This window comes from Gossypium arboreum, chromosome 2 (genome assembly GCF_025698485.1).
Source record: "Gossypium arboreum isolate Shixiya-1 chromosome 2, ASM2569848v2, whole genome shotgun sequence".
NCBI classification, from domain to species: domain Eukaryota; kingdom Viridiplantae; phylum Streptophyta; class Magnoliopsida; order Malvales; family Malvaceae; genus Gossypium; species Gossypium arboreum.
In genome coordinates, this window is record NC_069071.1 from 48,522,624 (window position 1) to 48,536,134 (window position 13,511).

Sequence of the window (13,511 nt, forward strand, 5' to 3'; positions counted from 1 at the left end):
AAAGAAGGAGAATCAAGCAAGGGAAAGACGAAGGTCATCGAGTAGCCGACTTGGACTATTTTACCCAACACAAGGTAAGTCACTAAGCATATATTTTGTATTGATTTGAATAGACATAATGTCTATATAATTATGCCGAAAGGAATGATGAATTTATATACATGTATGCATGTGGTGATGGAAGTATTGAATGAAAGGAAAAGAGGTGAGATGTATTGAGTTGTTGATTTCGGCACTAAGTGTGCGGGTATAAACATTTGTGATCATGAGAATGGCACTAAGTGTGCGGGTTTAAAACTTGTACAGCACTAAGTGTGCGAGTTTGATCATATAGCACTAAGTATGCGAGTTGATTATATAGCACTAAGTGTGCGGACTCACTATATGCTTTTGAATCACTATTGACACTAAGTGTGCGACACTATTGAGTTGATCACGGACAGCGGATCGGGTAAGTACCTTGAGCACATGGCTAATAGGCGCTATGTTTATATTTGGGGTTGAGCTTGGTAAGTTTGAACCTATGTGACAATGTAAATTGAAGTCACGTACATAAGAATTATCGTGGAATGAGTGAAAGGTCATGTAGATGTATGATTGTGACGAAAACAAAATGGTGTATAGAAATGCTTCAAATATCCTATTGATTAGTATATGGAATGTGAATGTGTAACTTGGTATGTGGTTGAATCGAAAGGTCTAAGGAACTATGGTATAGTTCGGTTTGAATGGAGTAATTAGCCTCGTTCCATTTTGTTTCCTTTTGCGATAATGTTATTAATGGTTGGTAGTGCATTGCTTATGACTTCATCGAGTTATATACTCATTCGGTGTTTGCTTGTCACCTATTTTAGGTTTCTTGGACTCGACTTTTTGCGTATTCGGGACCGTCATCAAGTCATCACACCGACTAGCGACTTTTTGGTATCTTCTTCTTAGATGGTCTAAGAGAACATTTCGGGATGTATAGGCTATTATGTTTTGTTTGAACTTGGTATGTAAAATTTTGAATAGCCATGCGAAAATAGCTTATAAATGTTTTGAGCATAATGTTATAATCATTTGGTATGTATATGCTCATTAAGAGGCACGGAAATGTTTGGCAATGACCAGCCATTAGAATGGGTCATCATGATTATATTTTGGACTATATATGAAAAAGGGGTGGTTGAATCATAGAAACTATGTGTTAGAGAAAGTCTACCCTAGAAATAGATGCTGGCAGCAACAGTGATGTGGATGTGAAAAATCATTAAAAATAGTAGGAATGGAATTAAATAGTGAATAAATTATGTAAATGAACCTTGATGAATCTATATTCATATGGAAATTAACGAAACCATCATATGAGTTGTATGTTATGAGATATTTGGGTTTTCGTGATACAGCGCCAGAACGGTTTCTGGATTCCCTGTTCCGACTTTGAAAATTCATTATAAATTAACCCGAGACATTTAGAAATCATTCCATATATGTATAGATTCCTTTTTGATTCTAGTTTCTATAGAAGTAAACGGTATCAGTATTGAATCCCTGCACAGGGAGTTATTCGAGTTGCAACGCACGAAGGTCAGTGTAGTCGACTCCTGTAACATGGGAGACTTTAACTAATAAACTGTACTAATTGGCTCAACCAAAAATTCTAGAAAAAAATCTGTAGATGGACATATGAGTCTAGTTTCAGAGAAAAATTACGAAACTGATTTTCGAGTTGTAGAACTCAAGTTATGATTTTTGAAGCGACTAGTACACAGATTGGCAGCTTGTCTGGGAAATTATCAATAAGTGGTTTGAAGTTTGTTAACACCTCGTGTTCGACTCCGGTGACGGTCTCGGGTTAGGGGTGTTACAGCATCAGATCGTCAGAAGTCGTATGCGGATTTAAAACGAAGAGATATTGAGTATCAGGTGGGAGACAAAGTGTTTCTTAAGTTCTCACCTTGGAAAAAGATACTCAGATTTGGCCGTGAGGGCAAACTGAGTCCGAGGTTCATAGGGCCATATGAAGTATCCGAACGAGTTGGTCCAGTTGCGTATAGATTGATTTTGCCCCCTGAACTTGAAAATATTCACAACGTCTTTCATGTTTCAATGCTTCGACGTTACAGATCCGATCCTTCGCACGTAGTAAACCCCTCCGAGGTCGAAATTCAAGCCGATATGAGTTATGAAGAAGAACCGATTCGTATCCTAGCTCGTGAAGTGAAAGAGTTGCGAAACAAAAGGGTTCCGTTAGTGAAAGTGTTATGGCTCAAACACGGGATCGAAGAAGCTACTTGGGAACCCGAGAACTCTATGAAAGAGCGATACCCAAACCTATTTACCGGTAAGATTTTCGGGGACGAAAATTTCTTAAGTGGGGGAGAGTTGTGACAGCCCTAAATTGACCCTAGTCGGAAAGTGGTTTCAGGACCACGAAACCGAGTCTTATAAATAATTAAAGGTTATATTCTATGTTTATGATGTGCGTAAATGCTTGTGTGATAGTTCCATACTTTAATTTGGTCAGTGTATGTGAAATTTATTAGTAGGGACTTATGTGAGACAATTTAGAAATATGCTAGGCAAGTGTTCAAGTGGCCTATTAATATATGTGGGAAAGTGCTTGTCCTTGCATGTCAAATTAGCCAAATTAAAGCATAGTGGCCGGCCATGCTATGGGTGGAAACATGTCACAAACATGTTATGTTAGCGATGTATGTTAGGAAAAATAAAATAAGGAGCATGGTAATTAAATAATGAAAGGGAGGAGTGATGAAAAAAAAAATGGTCTCATCCATGCCCCCCCTTTGCCGTGAATGGAAGAAAGAAAAAAAAAAAAAAAAAGGCTTCATTCTTTGGTTGTTCTTGGCCGAATAGAAGAAAGAGAAGAAGGGGGAAGAGCTTGAGAAAATCGGCTATGGTGGTTTGCTAGACTAAGGTATGTTTGATGTTGTCCATGAGATTCATGCATGTTTTTAGTTGTTAGTTTGAGTCCTAACTAGCCCATGGTTCAAATCTTTACTATGTCATGGAGATGATATTCGGCTAAGGTGGATTTGTGTTGATGTCATTTGCATGCTAAAAGTGAAGCTTTGTAATGATGCATGTGATGGTGGATTGATGACTCTTGAATCTTCTTTTAGCATTTTTGAGTGAGACATTAAGTTCTTTGTTTAACCATGACCAAAATTGAAATGGTATGGTGTTGTGATGCATTCGCCATGGTAGGAAGTAGAAGGAAATATGGTTGTTGTTAGATGAAGTAGAGTCTAACAAATGAGCACATATGTGCATTAGTTGCTAGATGGAGAAGAATCGGCTAGCAAGTTGTGTGCCAAGGCCGAATATAATTTTGTATATTAATGAGTAATGCATGTGTTGAACTGATGGAAAGGGAGAGGATGCTTTAATAGTGTATATATGTGTATTAGCCAAGTTTTGAACTTGAAACAAAATGGTGTTTAGTCAATACAAGTGAGCATACTTGTAGAATGTATTAAGTGTTGCAATCGGCCTTAGCATAGATGTGTATGTTCGGCCACATGAATGAGTACATAAGTTGATGTGTATGTTCGGCCATAGGTAAGCATATTGATGGCTTTATCTTGACTTAGAAAATTTGGCTAAGGGGAATATTAGCTAATATATTGAATTCGATTCGTGATTTTGTACATATGGGACTTTAATGTCTAATGTATATATGGGCTAAGTACCTTGAGCTTCTCTTTTGATGTTCGAATGAATTGTATTAAATTGCTTAAGGTGATTAAAAATGCGTATGACTATTGTGTATTTGAGCCAAAGGGTGGCCATATGACCTATTAAATTTCTTGTCATATTCGACCATTAAAGGGAAGGAAAAAGTGATTGAATAGCCGTTGAAGCCGTTCGACAACATCCGAGGTAAGTTTTCGAGTAATGGAACTTAGATTATGATTTGATTAGATCATGTTTTAAGCAAATCAAAATCATGCTCTTTGTATGTGGCTATTGAGCCGAAATTGCAAGTGTGATAAGTGTCTTGTGTTTGAGCTTTGGTAATGAAAATGAAATACGGATGTGTCATGATTTATTGATAAATGTGCATGGTTATTGAATGATGTCCTGCTAAGTGTCAAGGCTTTGTGCTAAGTGACTATATCCGGACTAAGATCCAAGGCATTTGTGCGAAGTTACTAATTCGGGCTAAGCCCAAGGCATTGGTGCGAGTTACTAAATCCGGTTAAGTCCGAAGGCATTGGTGCGAGTTACTAAATCCGGTTAAGTCCGAAGGCATTTGTGCGAAGTTACTATAACGGGCTATGTCCCGAAGGCATTTGAACGAGTAGCTATATCTGGTTAAATTCAAGGTACGTGATTCGGGAATGAGCGATCTTGCTGTAAAAATTTCAGTTAATGCGCTTGTAAAATCCCAACAATGAGGTATGTTTCAGATGTGCATTGGAATAGTTGATTCCTTGAATAATATTCGCCATCGAGTAATGAGCTTCCGGTATTTGGCTAAGATGATCCCTTATGTATGAATATAGGGGTTGGAATGTGAAGTAGGAATGATTTGAGAATATGTATATATGGAATTATCCGCTTAGTTATATGAATGCTATACTTGGATGTGCTTAAATTCTTTGCTCAAAACTTACTAAGCATTTAATGCTTACTCTGCTTATTTAATTCTCTGCTTTATAGATTTTGGTTCTTCAGCTATCGGACTCGGAATTTTGAAGTCGAAGTCTCCCACACTATCAAAGCCCTTTTGGTATACTTTTGGTTGAACTTTGAAATGGCATGTATAGGACTACCCTTTTGTTGTTGGTCATGTACCCTTTGGTTTTGTGTAAATTTAGATAGCCATGCGAAAATGGCTTAAATATACTTTAATCATAGCATTATAATCGTTTTGTATGTTGTCCGTCGAGAGGTATGGAAATGTTGGTAACGGTTAGCCATGGGAATGGTTATTCATGATCACTTTTGGTATATGTATGACAAACTCTAGTTGATCCATGGAGGATCATGAAATAGGTAAAGTTTACCTTAAAAATAGATACTGGCAGCAGCAGTGATGTGGATGTGAAAAATCACTAAAAATATAAGGAATGGAATTAAATAGTGAATAAATTATGTAATCGAACCTTGATGAATCTATTTTCATAGGAAAGTAACGAAACATTCATATGAACAGTATATTGTGAGATGTTAAAGTTTTCGTGAGACAGGGCCAGAACGGTTTCTGGATCCCCTGATCTGACTTTGGAAATTCTCTATAAATTAACCAGAGATAATTAGAAGTCATACCATATATGTATAGATTCCTTTTTGAGTCTAGTTTCATTAGAAACAAATGGCATAAGTATTGAAGCCCTGTACAAGGAGTTATCCAAGTCGTATTGCAGGAAGGTCAGAGTAGTCGAACCCTGTAACAGGGGATACTTTAACTAATAAACTGTACTAATTAGCTCGGCCAAAAATTCTAGAAAAATATTTGTGAATGGATATATGAGTCTAGTTTCAGGGAAAAATTACGAAACTGATTTTCGAGTTGTGGAACTCAAGTTATGATTTTTAAGGTGACAGTGACGCAGTTAGCCAGTTGTCTGGAAAATTTTCAAATGGACTGTGAAAATAAGTGGATTAAGCCCGTTAACCCCTCGTGTCCGACTCCGGCAACGGTCTCGGGTACGGGGTGTTACAGGTAGGACCCGAGGATGATGCTGCTCCTTTCCTCTTCTTAGAGGTGGGGACAGCGGTTTTCTTACCACGTGAGGATGACATTGTATATCTATATTGAAAAGTTGAAGCTCAACCAATATGTCCCAAGAATAGCATGGAAAAACAAAACTGAATAGAAATATTTCATGAGACTTGCGTATTAGATGAAGAGAACAAATCTAAAACAATTAAAAAAAATATATCAAGTTATTAAAATGGGACTATGAGAATAACAAGACGGGTATATCTAATGTATGAATGCATGTGGGTAAGCATAAAATCCATGGAAACAAGAAAGATAGATGAATGTAATATGAAAAATGGCAAAATTCTTTAATAATAACCATGAGTATTTCTATTATTCTACTATGAATGTTCACTTAAAATAGTCAAATGGATCAGAGAAAACATGAAATAGGCAAAATATTTAAAGAAAATAGAGAGCAAAGAGTAAACAAACACAAAATGGAGAAGCTTGGGTCGTCGGAACAGTGTTGTAGGCGACGTACGGGCGTGGCAGGTAAGGCGTGTGGAGTTGCAGTAGCTAGGGTTAGGGATTTTTAGGGAGGGAGATGATGAATAGTGAGGGTTTATATAGATTTTAGGGCACACGACCGTGGGGCACGCTTGTGTGCCCTAATTTTTACCCGTATTGTGACAGCCTTAAAACGACCCTAGTCGGAATGTGGTTTCGGGACCACAAAACCGAGGCATAAAAATAATTTGATATTTATTTTGATGCCTATAATATGTGTTAACTCATGTGTGACATTTTTGATGCTTTAATTTAGAGTTATAAATGTGAATTTCACTAGAAAGGACCTAGTAGTAAACTTTAAAAGAATGAGGGGGAAATGTGTGATGACTAGTTGATCATGCATGCAAAATGAGGGTTTGCATGTTAATTTCCCTTTATTAGCTAATGGCCGCCATGACAAAGGAGGATGGGCAAAACATGTCATAGACATGTTTTGTTGGTGCATCATGGGTGAAAAAAAAATATAGATTAATGAGTATGGGTAATAAAGAATGAAAAAAAAAAAAAAGAGAAAAAAATGGCATGCCCATTGCCGTGAGTTGTGGAGAAAGAAAGAAGAAAATTTGTTCATCATTTTTCATTTCCTTTGGGCTGAAAATTCTAAGGAAGAAGGAAGGAATTCTTGTTTCATGTTGGTTTGGAAGAGGTTTAGGAGGAGGTTTGGCCATACTTGTACCTAGATTAAGGTAAGTTTGATGTTTTGCCATGAGATTCATGTATATTTTAGTAGTTAGCTTGAGTTCTAACTAGCCATGGTTCAAACCCTTACTATGTCATGGAGATGATATTCGGCTAAGGTGAGGTTGTGTTGATATCATTTGCATGCTCAAAGTGAAGCTTTGTAATGGTGCATGTGATGGTGGATTGATGATTATTGAATATTCTTTTTAGCACTTTTGAGTGAGAGTTTGATAGATCCCATGAGGTTAAACTTCATGACATTGTAAGCTTGTAAGTTGGATGATGAAGTTCATGCTTTGTGAAGGTAAATGGGGTAGAAGGAGCATTCGGCCATAATGAAAATATATGAGGTAGTCATAGTCATCCTTATGTTTCGGCCCTTGCACCTATATGTATATATGTTTGCACATGATGTATTGGCATGACATATATACTATTTCAAGGTATATATTTGCTTGTGATGATGTTTGGTTATGAAGTACATGAGAGATGTGTATTGAGCTACAATATGTAATGCGTTAGTTAGTAAAATGTATGCTGTTTTGTGTGGTATTATGTATAATTGGCCTCAACATGGACATGCATATTCGCCACATGAAGGGGGTTGGTGTGCATGCATTCGGTTAGAGGCAAGCATATTGATGCCTATTCTTGGCTTGGAAAATTCGCTAAGGAGAGTACTAACTAATGTGTTGAATTGATTCGTGATTTCGCATACATGTGACTCTAATGTCTAATGTATATCGGGCTAAGTACCTTGAGCTTCACTTTGATGTTTGAATGAATTGTATTGAATTGTTTGTTGTGATTAAAAATTGTGCATGACCATTGTGTATTTGAGCTAAAGGATGGCCATATGACCATTTAAACTCCTTGTCATATTCGCCATAAGCTATCATAATGAGATTTTAATAAGTTAAATTTGTGTGAATTAGCTCAAGAGCTTAGAGGACCACAGTTGGATAAGGGAAAGGAAAAAGTGATCGAATAGCCGTAAATCGCTCGACAACATCCAAGGTAAGTCTTGAGTAATGACCCTACTTGAATTATATTGAAATCATGCTCCTTGTGTGTGGCTATTGAGCCGAAATTGTAAAGGTTTGATAAATATTTTGTGTTTGAGCCTTAGTAACTAAAATGAAATATGAATGTGTCGTGATTATTGATATATGTGTACATGAGCATTTGAATGATACCCGGCTAAGTCTCAAGGCATTTATGCTAGTGATTATATCCGGCTAAGACCAAGGCATTCGTATGAAGTTGTTATATTCGGCTAAGACCAAGGCAATTGTGCAAGTTACCAAATCCGGGTTAAGACCAAGGCAATTGTGCTTTTGGTTATATCCGGTTGAATCTCAAGGTACGTGACTCGAAATGAGCAATCTTGCTGTAAAATTTCAGTTTATACACTTGTGAAAATTCCAGCAATGAGGTATGTTCAGTATGTGCTTGAATTAGTTGAGCCCTTACAAGTAAGTACTCGCCGGTTGATAAACGAGCCACCGCCTTTGGCTAAGTTGTTCTTTTGTGTATAAACATAAGGGTCGGTAATGTGAAGTAAGTATGATTATGAGAATGTGTATTAATAAAGTGATTCATTTAGTTATGTAAATGTAATACTTTAGTCAAAGCTGATTTCATTATTTGAGACTTACTAAGCATTAAAATGCTTACCCGCTGCTTTGGCTCTCTTTTATAGATTTTGCTCGTTAGTCGTCGGATTCGGGATCATCAAGTCGAAGTCATCCACACTATCAAAGCCCCCATTTTGGTACAATTTTGGTTGAACTTTGAAATGGCATGTATAGGACTACCCTTTTGTTGTAGGTCATGTACCTTTCGGTTTGTGTAAACTTGGATAGCCATGCGAAAATGGCTTATATACGTTTTTAGCATAGTACTATAATCGTTTGTATGTTGATCATTATGAGGTATGGAATTGTTTTGAAACGATTAGCCATTGGAATGGTTAATCATGATCACACTTTGTGCTATGTATGCAAAAAGGGCCAATTGAATCATGGAAATCATGAAATAGGTAAAGGCTACCTTAAAGGCAGATGCTGACAGCAGCAGTGATGTGGATGTGAAAAATCACTAAAAATAGTAGGAATGGTATTAAATAGCGAATAAATTGTGTAAATGAACCTTGATGAATCTACTTTCATATGGAAGAAACGAAACGGTCATATGAGTTATATGTTAAGAGATATTAAAGTTCTCGTGAAACAGGGCCAGAACGGTTTCTGGATCCCTGTTCCGACTTTGGAAATTAATTGTAAATTAACCAGAGATAATTAGGAGTCATGACATATATGTATAGATTCCTCTCTGAGTCTAGTTTCTATAGAAATAAACGGCATCAGTATTGAAGCCCTTTACAGGGAGATATCTGATTCGTAATCCGTGAGGGTCAGTGTAGTCAAACCCTGGATTAGGGGAGACTTGAACTAATAAACTGTACTAATTGGCCCGACCAAAAATTCTAGAAAAAAATATGTTGATGGATTTATGAGTCTAGTTTCAGGTAAAATTTACGAAACTGGTTTTCGAGCTTTAAAACTCAAGATATGATTTTTAAGGAGACAGTGATGCAGTAACCAGCTAGTCTGGAAAAAAAATTTTTTTTTTTAGGACTGTGAAAACAATTAAGTTAAGTCTGTGTGCACCTTGTGTTCGACTCTGGTAACGGACTCGGGTACGGGGTGTTACACGTATGTTTCCCGATTTTTAAATTTAGGCACGTCTGCCATTCGCCCGACGCCGTGTTCCTTGGGCATGTGGGAGCACATGGCCGTGTTGCACGATTGTGTCAAGCTTCATTCACTTCTCCCACGTCCGTGTTCTTTTTGGCAGTGTTGACCATGGGTGAATGACTCGGGCATGTCGCACGCCCGTGTTAAATTCTCAGTTTCAACCACGGTTTCAAGTCATGGGTGAGTCTCACGCTCGTGTTGTTTTGGCAGTTTCGCCCATGACCATGTTGCATGGCCGTTGCAACTTATCGCATCCTCTGTTGGAGAAAAACTTTTGCCCTGTTTTCATGTGGCTATAGGCACTCCCGGGTGCCTGGCTGTGTGGATGGGAAAACCCTGTGTTTCAGGACTCAGTTATTAGGTTAGATGTCAAAAACTAGAATTCAAATAAATCATTACTGTTAGTGCTCAGGTTGCCTCCCGAGAAGCGCTTATTTATAATCTAAGCTTGACTTACCGCTCTGGTGTGTGATCATGGTGGCTTGAGGAGTTTACACTCCTCATCCCTACTATCAACTTCATCAATATAAGGTTTAAGACGAGTATTGTTTACCTTAAAAGTGTCGAATTTGGGATGAATTACCTCGACTGTACCATATGGGAAAATATTGAGTACCGTGAGAGGAATTTTTTCATTAGGTTTAGAAATGGCAATGCGAGGGTCTCCTGCATCCAGTAGTACTTTGTCTCCCACCTTAAGTTGATTTGGTGCGTCATTCAGCTCGTCATGGCGTGGTTTTGGTTTATCGTGTGTCCTCGATCTATGTGTCTGTCATTCATCCAGTTCCTCAATTTGTAGCCTTCGTTCTTTATGGATAGGTCCTTTGTTGTTCTTTGAACACGGCTCATATACGCTCTTCGAAACTGTTTCCTGCACAGAGGGTTTCACCACATGATCAGTACTACTAGAACGATTTATACAACCACCTTTGATTTTTGATGTGTTACTTGAATTATGAACTTGAAGGGTGATTGTTTCGTTTCCCACACGAAGTGTGAGTTCACTTGTACCAACATCAATAATGGTTCTAGCAGTCGCTAAAAAGGGTCATCCTAAAATCAAAGGTGCGTTACTATCCTCTTCCATGTCTAGAACAACAAAGTCTACTGGGTATATAAATTTATCGATCTTAACAAGAACATCTTCAATGATACCCCGAGGAAATCTAATGGTTTTATCAACCAATTGAATGCTCATCCTAGTTTGTTTGGGTTTCCCAAGCTGTTTAAACATTTTATAAGGCATAACATTAATGCTTGCCCCTAAGTCAACCAATGCATTATGAACATCTAAACTACCAATTAAATAAGGAATCGTAAAACTCCCTGGATCTTTCAATTTGTTGGGTAGCTTATTATGTAATATGGCTGAGCAAACTGCATTCAACTCGACATGCGACACCTCATCCAACTTTCGTTTGTTTGCTAGAAGCTCCCTTAAAAATTTGACTGTGTTTGGCATCTGCGAGAGAGCTTCGATAAACAATAAGTTAATATGTAATTTCTTTAATAGTTTAAGGAATTTACCGAATTTTTCATCTGTACGGTCTTTCCTTGTCGCATTGGGGTATAGCACTCGTGGTTTGTACTCTTTACTTACCATTTTTTGCTCACTGTGGTCCACCTCACCTTTATCTTGACTTCCCACAATCCCTTGCCTCGGTTCTGATGCAGGCTCAACTAACCCTTCTTTGTCTTGAGTGGTAATCGCATTAAGTTGTTCCCTTAGGTTAGATTCTAAGTTACTCAGCAGGCTACCTTGTGGTCGTCTGGATATCAATTTAGCGAGCTGACCTACCTGAGTTTCGAGCCCTTGGATCGACACTTGTTGATTTTTAAGTACTGTCTCGGTATTCTGGAAACAAGTTTCTGACACCGATATGAATTTTGTTAGTATCTCCTCAAGGTTTAATTTTTTCTCTTGTTGGTAGGGTGGTTGTTGGAAGCCTGGAGGTGGTGGTGGTCGCTGATTTCCTTGGCCTCCCCATGAGAAATTTGAGTGGTTCCTCCAACTTGCATTGTAAGTATTACTATAAGGATTAATTTGAGATCGAGGATAATTACCCATGTAATTTAACTGCTCGTTCACTATGTTGTGGCCATAGGGTGGGTAATCCGAATTGCTTGATCCACCTCCACTTGCTTCGTACTGGATTACTGGGTGAACCTGTGAATAACTAAGAAAACCATCAATTTTCTTATTCAAGAGTTCTACTAGGTTAGAGACCATGGTGACTGAATCAACATTATAAACACCGACTATTTTTGTAACATCCCTTACCCGTATCCAAGGCTGGAACAGGGTACAAGGCATTTCCAGACTTAACCATACACATAGTCGAAAACCAGGCCATAAAATTTCATTTAATTCAAAACTTTTTGAACACATGCATAGACCCATATTTCAATATATATAATGTGGTATAAATGAGCACTTACACATCCATAATCATGCAATAACATGTCATTCAGTTTAAACATATTTGATTACCATCCTGTATATAATATACTTTCTTACATTAATTAGAACTAGGCATGCTAAATCTTATTCTCATTTTATACCATCATAATGTAGTTTCCAATTTGTCCATTAAACATCCATATTCAAGGCAACATTACTCATTTCCATTTAATTCATGATCCACTGGCCTGGATTTAACTTACCTGATGTATTACCAATCATGCATAACAAACAAAGCTAACTATATCATCACATCAAAACATAGGACATGGCATGATTAATTAAACTTACAAACCATAATGGATAAGGACCACATCTCATGATCATATACGATAACTCAATGCAGACCGATACGTATGGTCAAAGTCATAATAATAATACATATCACAAACAAACTTCCTATACATGCCACTCACTTGATATTTTAAATATTTGAATTAATTCTCCCAAAAATGATAGCTTAATAGTGTGATTTTGCCACCAACGATCTCCAACCCCGAGCCGAACTGCCAAACCTGAAGAAGTAGAGAGAAGGGGTAAGCTTTACGCTTAGTAAGTCCATATGAAGTTAATAAGCAATTACCCACAATTTTTTTTAAGGTAAAACATCATAATTGTACAATTTACTCTTGTTCAGGTTAAGCTGTTTTACCGAGTTACAATTACTAATTCATTTATATCTGGAGCTACGAGACTCCAAATTAAGTTTTGTTAATTTTACTTGAAACCAGACTCATATACCTTTCTCCCATAAAATTTCCAAAATTTTTAGTTTTGAAAATTAGTACATTTTATTCATTAAAGTTTCCCTTGTTTTGCTGTCCAACAGTTCTGACCTCTCTTAACTAAAAATTATTTTTCTCATAGTATAGAATTTGGATAATGCTCTCATCTATCTTTCTAGAGAATAGACTTATTAAGGATTTTAATAATATAAATTACAACCTATAATTATTTTTATACAATTTTTAATGATTTTCTCACATCGAAACAGGGAATTACTAATTCATTCAGACTTTGTCTCACAACAATTTAAATATCACATAATATAAATTCTGATTGCACATACCGTTTCTTCTATATGAAACTAGAATCATTGGGATTTAACCTCATATTTTATTCAGCCCCTAATTCAATTTCCACAGTTTATGGTGAATTTCCAAATTTGCACCACTGTAGTAACCTAAAAATGCCAAGGCTAAATTTACTCATTCATTACTATTATTCACCAAATCCATACAATATCATTTCATTCATAATGGTAAGAACACATAATTATGCTTCATAAGAATAAATCCATAATCTCAATGTCATCAAGTATCAAGGACTTATTCCAAATCATGTCATTTTCATAATATTCACCAAATACTATATACATCAT